This window comes from Xenopus tropicalis, chromosome 8 (assembly GCF_000004195.4).
Source record: "Xenopus tropicalis strain Nigerian chromosome 8, UCB_Xtro_10.0, whole genome shotgun sequence".
Classification (NCBI taxonomy): Eukaryota; Metazoa; Chordata; class Amphibia; order Anura; family Pipidae; genus Xenopus; species Xenopus tropicalis.
Window position 1 is genome coordinate 81,131,464 of NC_030684.2, and position 13,308 is coordinate 81,144,771.

The following is a 13,308-nucleotide window of genomic DNA, read 5'->3' on the forward strand; positions in this document are numbered from 1 at the left end:
ATAGGGAGAGTGGGAAAACAGAGGTAAAACTGGATTGAAGTGAGCAGAGTGATGGCAAAATTAAAGGGTTTCAGATGGGGGATGGGAACTGACAGTAGAGAGACAGGGATGAGTAAATGAGAAGAGGGGGAATAAGACAGTTAGTCAAAGAGAATGGGGCTAGAATAAAATTACAAAATGGGCTGGACAGAAAAACATGCTTAGAAGAATGTCAAGTAGACGATAAAGGGCATAAATTAAGATGAGCATACAGGTAGGCATCAATAAGTGAATCTAATAGATTACTGAACAACTAAGAGAAATGCAGGGGCTTTGAAGGGGAAGAAATGCAAGAAGAATGCAACATACATAAGAATGGAGGCACTGCATAAAAAGATAAAATGCAGGGAAGTAGTGTGTCATAAGAATAAAAGCTGTAGGAGAGAAAAAGGGTTGAATTGTAAATAAAACAAATAGTAAGACATTACAAGGCATGGAAAGAGAAGAAAATTGGAACGCCAAGATTATGGAGATCGAAAGAGAATGGAAACGGGAAACAAGATCAGGGAGAGTTTTAGGAGAAAAGGAATTAAAATGGAATTGTGGTTCAGCTGAAAAGAAGAAGAAAGCCACTGTGCAGTGGGATAAAGTAAGAGAAATCTACATGCATAATAGGTGGTTCCAAAAAGTAGATAAAGAGAGCTTAGCAGAACTCAGAGTTTGCAGACTGAAAAGAAACAGCTGAGGATGTATGCAGGGCTGCCATCAGGGGGAGAGGGGATAGTGGTGGGCTGGGCCCCATGAAATCTTCTGCTATAAGGTGGCCTGGTCGCATTGTGAAAGTTACTCAAATTGTGTTGGTTACCTCTAAAGTTACACCAAAACATACACCATTTACATATGTTTTGGCAAAACCTGCCTAGAAAGCTATGTTACTTGCCTATATACTCAAGTGACTTGCATATCAATAAAAGTCAATACAGAGTAGCTTGCCAGGGGCAGGCAGGGGCAAACTCCACTGAGCACCAATGAATTAAAAAACTTAAGGTAAGTTCCCCAATAAACTGACTGACTTATTAGCATATTAATTATTCATTTTAGCTATTTATATGAACTGCTTATTATAGAGTAACATCACCTGTTTATATTGGAAATCATTTACTGAATTATATCAGCATTTTCTATATGAACTTTGCAGCAGGGTAATGACTGGTTAATAGACCCCATAGCAACAACATTGGACCTTACATTTACGCAATTTATGTAACTTATGCAAAAACTTACATTACTTTCAAAGAAACTTACGTAACTGACGTATAAACACCACTGACCCTCAAATAAAATACTGACTTATTAGCACTTTAATTATTTTTACTATTTTTATGAACTATTTCTGACTAGTTATTGGGCCCCACAGCAATATTATTGGGCCCCCAATCTTTTGCAGCTTACATAACTCAGAGATCAAAATAATCAGAGATAGCAAAATAATCAACCAAGTATGCTTAGTGTGCATGGAAATGTTGGCAATAATGACAAAGGACCAGAGACCTACAATATGCAAATGCTTAAGATAGAACAAATGACTGCCTTTCAGTACAACAAGAGTTAATTACAGAGTTATAATGTAAGCATGGCACAAGGGTATAATTTCAGTGCTCAATAATTAAAAGCAAAGCAATTGGGAAGGACATAACATTTTGCCTCCTATAGAACAAGTCAGACAAAAAAAACCAACCCTGCTGATTCACAAAGGTGATGAGCATGTGTATGGCCCAAACTAAGAGGATTTGCATATTTACGTTTGTTTCTCCTAATTGAAGTAAGTTAGTTCAAGCTTGGCCATCTAGAGTCAAAAGGACCAAGGATCAATGCAGCATAAGCTTTTAAGCGCTGTGAGACACGGGGAGATTAGTTGCCTCACGACAAATCTTCCTTGTCGTGGGCGACTAATCTCCCCGCAATGCCTTCCCACCGGCTAGAATGTAAATTGCAGGTGGGATGGCATACGCGGTGCCATGATTTGCCAAAGTCGCAGAAGTTTCCTCTCAAGGCAATGTCAGCAAATTGCGCCGCTGCGTGTGCCATCCCACCAGCGATTTGCATTCTAGCCGGTGGGATGGCATTTCAGGGAGATTAGTCGCCCGCGATAAGGAAGATTTGACACGTGGTGACTAATCTCCCCATGTGTTACAGCCCTAATTATTTTTTACAGACTCCGGGATCCACAAGAACTCTATAGACTTATGCATTGCACTATTACAGTGCTCCCCAACCAATGGCTCAAGAGCAACATGTTGCTTCCCAACCCCTTGGATGTTGCTCCCATTGGCCTCAAAGCAGGTGCTTATTTTGAATTCTTGGCTTGGAGGCAAGTTTTGGAGGCATAAAGACCATGTGTACTGACAAACAGAGCCTCTTGTAGGCTGCCAGTCCACATAGGGGCTACCAAATCATAGCCCTTTCTTGGCACTCCAGGAACTTTTTTTCACTTGTATTGCTCCCCAACTCTTTGTACATATGGCTCTCTGGTAAAAAAAAGGTTGGGGATTCCTGTACAGGTATAGGACCCATTATCCAGAATGCTCGGGACCAAGGGTATTCCGGATAAGGGGTCTTTCCGTAATTTGGATCTCAACACCTTAAGTCTGCTAAAAAATCAATAAAACATTAATTAAACCCAATAGCATTGTTTTGCATCCAATAAGGATTGTTTATATCTTAGTTGGGATCAATTTCAAGGTACCGTTTTATTTCTACATAGAAAAAGGAAATCAGTTTTAAAATTCTGAATTATTTGATTATAATGGAGTCTATGGGAGATGGGCTTTCCGTAATTCGGAGCTTTCTGGATAACGGGTTTCCGGATAAGGGGTCCGATACCTGTACTACTATTACTCTGGTCCATGAAATGGTAGGTACAAAAGATAGACAATAATGTTGGACAGCACACAAAACATTTAAAAAGTCAAACATTTAAAGTCAAAACTAATTCCACCTGTTGAAGCTGAATTCAATGTTTTTGCACTGTATTCATTTTGATGGTCAGCAGTTCCATTGACTTAAATTTTACCACCCCCATGTAATCTGCTACTGATTCCACCATGTATCCTTTTATGAGTGTGTTACCAACACCAGATTTTGTACTGGATATGCAATATACAGACTAGTATTCAACCAGGAAATAACCAATTGAAAAAATGATTTTAAAGGGACTTGTCACTTTAAGAAATAATCCAAATCCCTATTTATAATAATAATTGAGCAAAATAAACTTTACTTACACTACATAAATTCTATAAATCTTGTTTCCCTCAGTCTTGCAAGTAGCTTTGCATCCTCCAAAAATACTCCGCAATCTGTCACCTGATGCCAATGCCCTTGTACAGGATACATCTAGAAAGTGCTGAATGGAAAGTGAAAGTAATTGCCTGCTCCGCCTCTATTCCTAAGGCATAAAGGCAGGTGGGGCAATATATGATTGACAGCTCAGATTTTTAAACACATTTATAAAAGGTATGAATTTTTTAATAAAAAAAAAAGAATTTGGATTTCATGTTTAATTTGCAAAGGACTTTTTTTGTACAGCTTTCTATGTGTGGGCAACAGGTCGCCTTTAAGTTCAACACCAGCAATAGCGCAGATAGAATAGTAGAAAAACAGGCAATGGTCAAAACTTGGCAAACACAGCAAAGTTTCTCTGGTAGACTGAGGCCACACTTTGATACAAAGCGCAAGCAGTAGAGCCAATGCTAGAGAAGAGACCAATTAAAGTACTCTAGTGAACATGGAGAGGCTTGCTTGGAAGGAACATATGACAAAGTCAAGTATGTACAAAGATGTGTTGGGTGAGATCATGTAACAATCATACAAAGTTATGTAAATACCTTAACAGCAAGGTTGGAATCTTGTTTGAAAAAGCAAATTACCTTCATTTATTACATTGCTTTTCAGCCTCTTGACAGGGAAAAAGTGCAAGAGAGATTTAATTTCCCCAGCCTGCAAGAGAGAAAACAAAATGTAAATACAGTGGAGGGATCAAGAACTTGAGCTGCAGACTGTTTTGCATAATAAAAGGAATTTAAGGATAAGGGATAATTGTTGTTGGAGGGGGAAGCTCAAAAATAACATCCTGAATAACTTATTTAATAAACCAGTACTGGTTGCTTAGGAAAGAATTTCATGTATTGTAGAAAATACAAGTTCAGGAAGGATAGACATACAGAACAGTTTTAGAGAAATGCCTGATACAGCCAAACACCACATGTGCCAGTCCATCTAGTAGTCATAAAGCAGCTAAGCAGAGGGGGTCTTTATTGGATGTCTTCTGATGCTTTTATTCAAGAAGTTTCAATTCCTTTTTAGAACATGAGGCAAACAATGTCAATAATAATTAGGGCTGTGACATGAGAGGTATTTAGGCCATATCTACAGTTGTAGCCAACCTGCTGCAATTCCCCAAATATTGATTACTTCTAGCAACTTGCTTTCTCCAGGTTTTGTTGTGAAAAAATGCCCATAGACTCCTGATAAACGAATCAGGACAGATTTGCTAATCACTAAATACTTCTTGCTTAACTATATATTATTATAATTGCATGTCCTCTGTACTTCTTTAAGCCTGTATATATTGTACTGTAGTCGCACATTTTTACTTTTGTTAGACTTTCTTATTAATAGCAGGGTTTCCAAACTATGTAATTTGGCTTGCAAGATAGCCTGAAAACTATAATGAATGAATAAAATGAATGCTTATTTATTGTCCTTGGTGCGCCATGTCCAGAGCAGCAGAGAAAAAGTCTGTGGATTCACAAAGAAAACAATGGATAAACACAGGGTTGGACTGGGCTGAAGGGAAACTGGGAAAAAATCCGGTGGGCCCTGGCCCTTGTGGGCCCCACCAACCCAGGCCCGATACCTGACAGCAACTTAGACCCTACACCCTTATCTCCTAAGAACAGGAAGTGTAATGCGGCAGGCAGAGATGGGGTTGGGGTGGAGGAGGCGCATCTGCGAGTCTCAACTGGGGTGGGGGCCTCTGAGGTGGCAGTCCTGGTGGGCCCGGTCACTCCAGTCCACCCCAGTATAAACAAAGGATTGTTGTGCTTTTGCAAGGCAGGTATTAGGCTTTTGTGGATGCACCAGTATGGAGTAGCAGGACTGAACATTTTGGGATAATTCCTCCAAATGGAAAGTCTGTAAAACAATTCAAAATCAGGTCCAAAGTATACATGTCTCAGTACCACAAAACAAAAGTGAAAGAATGAAAAACTGTAAACAAGCAAGGGGCAAGTGATCCAAATAAACACTACTGCTAATTGGAGTCTATTGTCCTCTTTTCTGCTATACATCCCCTCAAAAATTCAGTGCCTGTAAAATAGCATCCCTTGTCAGAGTGTCTCAGCTCCACTGCGCCCTGCTGTGCAGGAAAATCCACAAACCTTAGATAGGGCTGAGGATCTGCACAGATATGTACTCCTAAGTGTTATTAGCTACGATAAACAGTTTTTGTAAATTCCATGGAGCCTTACAGGTGTGCTGTTGGTGATAAAGAGGTTGTTCACCTTTAAATTAACATTTGGTATGGTGTAAAGAATGATGTTCTGAGACAATTTGTAGTTGGATTTCATTTTTTATTATTAGCTTTTTACTCAGCAGCTCTCCAGTTCATTTTTAGAATAAATCTTGTTGCTGGAGTATCATTGACAGTTTGCAGTTGGTCTCTTTAAACTAAATATGATGAGGACTCTATTCTACTGTTTAGACTGTAAAATATGTTGGTATTCTGGGGCATACTGCATTTATCTACTTATTTGGTGCTAAAGAAGCTTTGTGTAATTTTCACTTGGCATCCTTGATAGCCTTGCTACCCTTAGCTAGCCATCTCACACATAAAGTTTATCATCTTTTGAGTTAAATTCTGAAAAGGGAAGAGGCAAAGAAAAAGGGTAAGGAGAATAAGCAACTGGATCTTAGTCCATACAGATAGTTACATGTGTATTACATCATATTAGCTTGTTATATTAGGCTCTTAAAGTGATACTAACACCAAAAAATTTCTTATAAAAATATGAACCTACTTCCAAACCTACCTATAGGTCATGTTGGCTGTTTTTTCCTAAAAGTCCTGTTTCTCTACATAAATCCTACTGAAGATCCTGAACCCGACTGTCTGGCAGCCCGACTGTAGCTTCTCAATCTGTCAAAATGACTACATCATAAACTGGGAGGATTCAGCTTGCTTTGCTTCAAAGAGTTCCCCTCCCTCGCATAGCATTGCATGGCACTGTGAACTAGATAGCAGGCAGGCTTGAACTTCTACTTCAAAGGAATGTGCCCCTTCTCTGCTCTTCCACGCAAGCCAGCTTAAGCTTTCCCGTGCCTCCCTCCCCCCTCCCTATTGCACATAGACAATGAAGCTGAGCTTGTCACACACCGGCTGAAAGCAGAAGGGGCGTTGCAGTTTTCTGATTGGGCATAATTATTCACTTGGGGAACAAACATGGCTGCTCCGTGGGTCTGTAATTTGTGCTACCATAATTATGAAGCGAAAAAACTTTGCAGATTTAGTTTATAAGGAATTTAAAGTTGATACAATTAAAACACAACAGCAGGTGTAAAAAAAAATTTAAGCGGCTGTTAGTATCACTTTAAGGTGGCCGTACACCGATTTTGCAGTTTATATGCTCTTGTACGGGCACCCTCGATGGGCTTACCCAACCGACATCTGATTGGGGACTCAGCCCTTTGTCTGAAGGCATCTTTGCCCACTGTTTTGATTAGATTGCTTGATCCTAGGGCCAAATGACTGAATAGCCAAAAGTGGGTATATCAGGCGAAAATCCGCTCATTACAGAATTTAATTTGGAGGAGAAATGCTTTTTTACCCTCTCCATGACTCCTGCCATAAAAAGTAATAGAAGCTACATCTTACCACTCAATGATGGGCAAAGGAAAGTGGTTGCTACCTGCCATTAGCCATAGTGCTCTTTTGAGGAAAACTATACCTCCAAACAATGTAGATCTCTATAGAAATATATTGCATAAACAGGCTCATATATAAAACCCTGCTTCATCTAAATAAACCATTTTCATAAAACTATACTTTTTTAGTATGTACTATTGGGTAATCCGAAATAGAATATTGCCATTTTAAGAATTAAGGGCCGCCTCCTGGGAACATAGGATTCACAGTGCACACAAACAAGCCAAGGCACACATACATGCTAGACCCCATCAGCCAATTAATGGACAGAGTTTTGCCTTTTGCTTCCACACTTCTTCCTGTTACAGTTAGAGCTGCATTATTTCCTGTCGGGAGATCTCTGAGGCAGCACACAGCCCATCAGTAAATGGCGCCTCATGGGAAAGGATGTAAAAGGGCAATATTTAGTGATATATATATTCCAGTTTGGTGAGATTCTTTAATAGGTCACTTAACATAATATAAACTATCTGTTGGTTAAGAATTAATTCTGGGGGTATAGTTTTCCTTTAACAAATGTTTCCTAAAGTTCCCTTTTAGCTTTATTTATAAAATGATTCCAGTATGTTCCTTACTGTCCTATTTTATTTGTTTGAAGAATTCAAAAATAACATATTTCATTGGGAAACAGACATTTTAATAGAAGCTAAAAGTCTTGTGGTTTTATCCTCTGCTTTGTTCTTTGAGAATGAAAGAGCACTGATGTTGGATCTTGAGCCACTGTAATGTAGATTAAGCTTTTGGCATCAGTCCATAATTGCACTGGTTAGTATTACTGTGAGCATCACATCTCCTTGCTCTCTGCAGCAGACAAGGGGTCATAGGGTTCCGCTTTAGTTGGCTGCAAATAGGGAAACTGCAACGCTTCGCCTGATACTGTCACTGACCACATGCTGGTCAATCTCACTTAGCACTTAGATAAATGTGTCTGTTGTAATGAGAAGAAACTATGCAGGCTGTATACTGTATTTAACAAAATCTTGCATGTATTCATTGTATGTTTATAAAGCCCAAGTTGGTAATTGCTCAGCCATTTATTAGTCAGAGTGTATATTTAAATTTAATAAAACAAGTGCTTCTAGGGTGGTATTGAGTGCAAGTGAAAATAACATGTTTATTTGGTTATTTCATGTTTTGTATATATTACTGACAGCACATTACAGAGATTATACATAATTCACCTCAGTTCCTCGCCCCCTGCTACCAGCTAAACCACCGAGTTTGATTATTAAATACATTAATGTTGTCTCTACATGGAAGCCCAAGGTATTTATTTTGATGTGAATGGTATGAGTAGGCAAGCAAATCATCAGTGAAGGTGTATATTACAAATAGAAGTGTGAGATGGCTTGCCATGCTAAATCTGACAATGCACTTGTTTACGTAGATTTTCCAAGATGCTGAAACAAAGCTGTTGCCATATGGTGTACTTGAAAACCTAACAACTTGCCCAAAGCTGTATTAGATACTTTAGCGAACAAGTTGGCAGAAACAAGGTCATTATTTACATTTCTAACTGCCAGTGCATGATACTGGGTCTGGTGCTTTGATTTCACTTATTTACTCTCACTTTCTGGTTCAGACTCATTTTCTCTGTCACACGGTTTGCTAACATTTTGTCCTCTTGCGGCAGTTTGAAGGCTGGTTTTGGCCAACATGAAGAAGATGAAAGAAAGGCAGGGATATTTCAATATTTGTTTTCTGCTAGGGCATGCACTCATAGCTATTGGCTGTGTGCCTTTTCATATTCCTAGATGGATATTCACAGACAACAACAGCACTATCATCCAAGAATCCTTCTGTTGCCAGCATATCAAACCCAGATCAAACCTGATCTAACAGATTATTCACAAGAACAATATTCTGCAAGCTGTAGGGTGCAGCTACTTCCTACCTCCCCATATAGGAGATGTACCATGTCACCTTTTAATTAACTGTGGTGTTAAAGGTTTTCTTTATCCACAAGCGAGTCTGGGACCAGATAACCTCCAAAAATTCTAAAACAATACAAACTTTCCATACCATACTAATAATTTCTAATGGTGAAACCATGCATGTAATTGGTAAATGGTAGTGATGAGTAAAATTTTTCTCCAGGCATGGATTTGCTGTGAAACCCTGCATTTTGCCATTTGTGGATTTTTTTGTGAAATGGCTGCAAAAAGTTACCGTGAAAAATTTTTGCAGAGTGAGGATAAAGCCAAGGTCATAGAGGATGCAATTCAAGATGTCTTGGATGGTACTGACTTTTTACAACAGTATAATGGAACTATTAATATAACTGACAGATATTGCTCACTGATAGGCCAAAAGTTTTCACTGATATCTTCAGATGATGGGGCTCATATTCTATGTGTAGGTGATTGATAAAAACACAGTTATACCACGTAGTGGTCATTATTCCTGGAAAACTGGAAGGCCAGCAATACTCTGGGAAGGAGGTTTTCCTAGAACCTGTATATAATGACAAATCGGAGCTCATTATTGGATGGTCTCTTGGCTGTAGCCACTCTTGCCAAGTCCCTGTAACTTCTGAGCCTCAGGTAATATATTCTGGAACCGTGTTGGGCATTCTGCACCATGATATTTTTGTGGCCCCTTCAAACACTATTACCACTTCAAAGAGTCCAAAAGTACAGACTAACCAGTTAACTATATACAAGGTCACCTCCTGCAGATGGCAACCTTAGGTAATCTTAAAACAGCAAGGCTGATACCATGTGACTGTACAAGGAAAGATGGGAAAGCGGAACTCAAGGCGAATGCAGGCACAGATCAGCAGAGAGAGAGAGATCCCCTGGGATGGAAGGCTGATCAAGTGCAGGAAAGGCTACACTAAATACAGGTGCCCCTTAGTGTGCCAGTAAGTGTCAGTCAGGGAAGGATTTCACTGTAGCTATTGCAAATCTAGGGCCCAGGGACTTTGGGAATTGTTTCATTAAAACAAGAAGGGCCATTAGTCAGGCCCCTTCATTGATCAGAGTAGGTTAGAGCCCCAAGTTCCTGTGCCCATTAGGGTCATTCAACCTTGCTTAGTTATTGGCCCAATTCTATCCCAGAGGAGAACCAGGACTAAATTCTGGACACTGCAATCCCTGGGAACATCGGATGGAAATCCATTAATGGATTACAAATTTAATGTACTAGATCTCATGGATGTTATTTTACACCACAGATTACAGATAAGTGTGCACCAACATAAGGGTACACAACAATCAGGCCTGAACTCTCACTTACAGTATATGTAGTTAATACATTGTTTTACTGTATTGCTTTGTTCTTTAATGACATTCTTTGTATTTGTTCTTTTATGGTCCTGATTTACCTGTTCTAGTAAAAAAAGAGTGCTGCATTCCCTCTCATAAACACAGCATGTGTGTTAAATTTACTCTGTATCAGGCTGCGAGCAGAAAGATTCCATGGTCCATGTTTGAAATCACTCTTTCTTGTGTATCAATTGTGTCCTGGAACAGCTTGAAATCCATGTATATGAATGCCCCCCTCCTATATAAGTACCCCAATATAACAACATTCTGTCACTACAACTGAAAAGAACATTGAAAATCAAGAAATGACAAGTGGTGACAAATATGCCTACTAGTATCAAATCTCATGGGACAAAGGAACCTAAGAAACATGCAAGGCATCATATGATCGAATGCTGCTGCTTTGTATTTGGCATCTAAATAAGCTTATCAAGAAGAATATATTCCATCTCCCTTAACGCACAGGGGATGTTGTTCATTGCATATTTGTTTAAGTAGCTGTCTGAGTTTGAACTGCAAACAGCTATTCAGCCCAAACTGGAAGACCAGATGGCTGCTGTTATATAAACAATCCCTAGGAAAGCAAGAATTTTTTTTGATTAGACAAGGGCAGAAAAAGTGTTTGTGCAAGAAAAGGTGTTTTCAGGATCTGATATCCAGTATACATAAACCTGGCTTTTCTATATAAGTAAGTTTGTCCAGGGACAGGAATGTTGGATTTTCTCATCAAGCAATTGACCTACAAGCACTTGCTCTCTCCAATCCCTAGTCATCTATTCCTTATTTCATCAGGACTAATCCTTTTACTAAGTCTACCCATCATTGTGTGAGATACCAAGGTCAGACAATAGCATGTATGGAGGGAAGGATGAAGCTGTTCTCTGTGTTGGTAATCGTATGCTGTACTAAGACTGATGAGTAGGAATGAGCACATTTTTGCCTGATACAGATTCATGGCTTAATTTGTGTTTTCGCAAGTGAAGGAAGTTTTTCACAAATTTGAGACAGAATTTTGCCATGGGTTATGTTTCACTATTTTCATTGTTATCTGTTTACTCCAATGCATTTGGTGAGAGAAAAACCACCCATTGACTCCAACGCAGGGTGCAAGAAAACAAAATGCGTAAAATATGTTCATTAATTCTAATGTATTTGATGTCAAAACACACACATTGACTGTAATTTCGGCAAAATTTCATCACGCCACAATTTTTTTTATGGTTTTGCAAATTTTTAGGTGAAACGAAACTGAATAAATGTTAATGTCCATTCTTCAATGGACTCTTTATATTAAGGTAAAGGGGCTTATTTACATGAGAATCTTTTTGGTCAAAGTTTTTTGGACCAGAAAAATAATATGATCTACATCTTTATTTTTTAATTTAATTTACTTAATTTTTTATTAATCATTTTAAACAGCAAAACCATTGTTGTTCAAAGCTGTCTGGATTGAATGGAATTTGTGAATTAATACAAAAGAACCGTACTTGTTTCTTTCCTTTTAGATTCAGCTTGGAGAGAGAAATAAAAATAGCACAGACTGATTTGCCATATAGCAAGAACAGAGAAAAAAATGCTCATGTAAATGAACACTTGGTATTTTCCATCCAGACCAAATTATATGACTCAGTAGAACAGTTTTCCCTACAGGTAAACACACAAATTTAAGATGGTATGAATCTGAAGAAGTAAAAATGAAGTCTCCAGCGAGAGAGATTTGTAATTCACAGGATATAAAGGGAGAAATATCCCAAGGCATAAAGTGACATCTCACAAGCAGCAAGGAGAATGTGCCTCATGCCATTAATAAAGGGTTAAACCTTGTACCGGGAACACAACAATACTTATTAATACTAATACCATCTCTGGGTATTCTCATTACCCTGCCGGCAATCACAGTTTCAGTATGAAAGATTGAAGACCCAATATCTTGTCTTTTAATTAAATTTATCCTGCTCTCATAGCTTTGGAATATGATCAAATTTAATTAGAGCCGGGACCTACGATTGGCAGCAGAAACTATCTAACTGAAATTAGCAAATGCGACAATCTCAGGCTTTAATTACAAGGTACTGGCTTATATATTCACAATGCATTTATGCAAAACTGAAAAAGAGGTGTAATATTACAGCTTGCTTGTTTCATGTAATACAGGCCTCATTTCTTAAAATGCTCAAGGTAAGCATGCCCCAAAATTCAACAATCTCAGGCTTTAATTACAAGGTACTGGCTTATATATTCAAATACATTGATGCAAAACTGAAAAAGTGGTGTAATATTATGGCTTACCAGTTAAACAAATGTTTGGCGCTAAAATGTGATCTTCAACAAACAAAGGTCCATTATCCAATTAGTGAATTGCAGCTTCCCTCTGTACCGGAATCCAAAATCTGATATAGAATTAGTAGTACTACAAGGAAGTGCACATTAAATAAACACTATATAGTGTAGTAAGTTAATACAGATTGTGTATTTGTAAAGATATATCTGAAAAGTGACCAATAAAATCCACTTAAAGTGACTTATGCACTTGTATGATTTCTCCTTAACCACACACCCAGTCAGTCAGCCTACTCACCAGATATAGATTAGTATTAAGCAGAATGGAAAGGATGATGGTGCATATGGTCCTGTAGCAGATCTTCAAATGTCCCAGCAATGTAAAAAGATTCCAATGCTCCAGAGGGTGGACATAAAATATAAAAGCTGGTATATAGTGTAGCAGATTTTAATAAATGAGCAAAACAGCAAGGCTAATGCCACACGTAGAATATGTAGCATTTTTTCAGCAAGCCTAAAACCGCTTGCCAATTTGTGGGTGTGGTTTAGTGTGGGAGTGGCATTAAGCCCTAAAATATTTACAGGCTCTTGCGATCTGATTGTGGGTGCTAGGCTTTCTTACTCTAAATAAAAGGGACAGGGCCCATATATTCAGGTTAAACAAATTGCTACTGATGCCTGCAGACAGTACTGTTGAGATAGTGAGAGTTGAGTTCAGATGGGATAAAGTAAGGTGACTGCCCAGACATTAAAACAATGGCTGAATAAAAGTGTTAGTGTCGAGGTTGGTATGAAAAA

The 13,308-nt window shown here is 38.6% G+C and overlaps 1 protein-coding gene across 3 annotated transcripts in view; it reads right to left on the minus strand.

Moving 5' to 3' along the window:
- Positions 1-13,014, minus strand: part of lrfn1.1 (leucine rich repeat and fibronectin type III domain containing 1, gene 1) — a 69,012-nt gene extending 55,998 nt beyond the window's left edge. The window contains exons 1-3 of one of the 3 annotated variants that reach the window (XM_012969569.3): positions 12,809-13,014; positions 12,520-12,601; positions 3,909-3,978 (exon numbers count right to left, since the gene is read on the minus strand). The gene's annotated coding sequence lies outside the window, so the exon portion shown is untranslated. Of the gene's footprint in view, positions 1-3,908; positions 3,979-12,519; positions 12,686-12,808 lie in introns of those variants that run through there. The other 2 variants (XM_018096917.2, XM_031891598.1) reach the window with 2 other exon arrangements.
- Between the last annotated feature and the right edge of the window lie 294 nt (positions 13,015-13,308).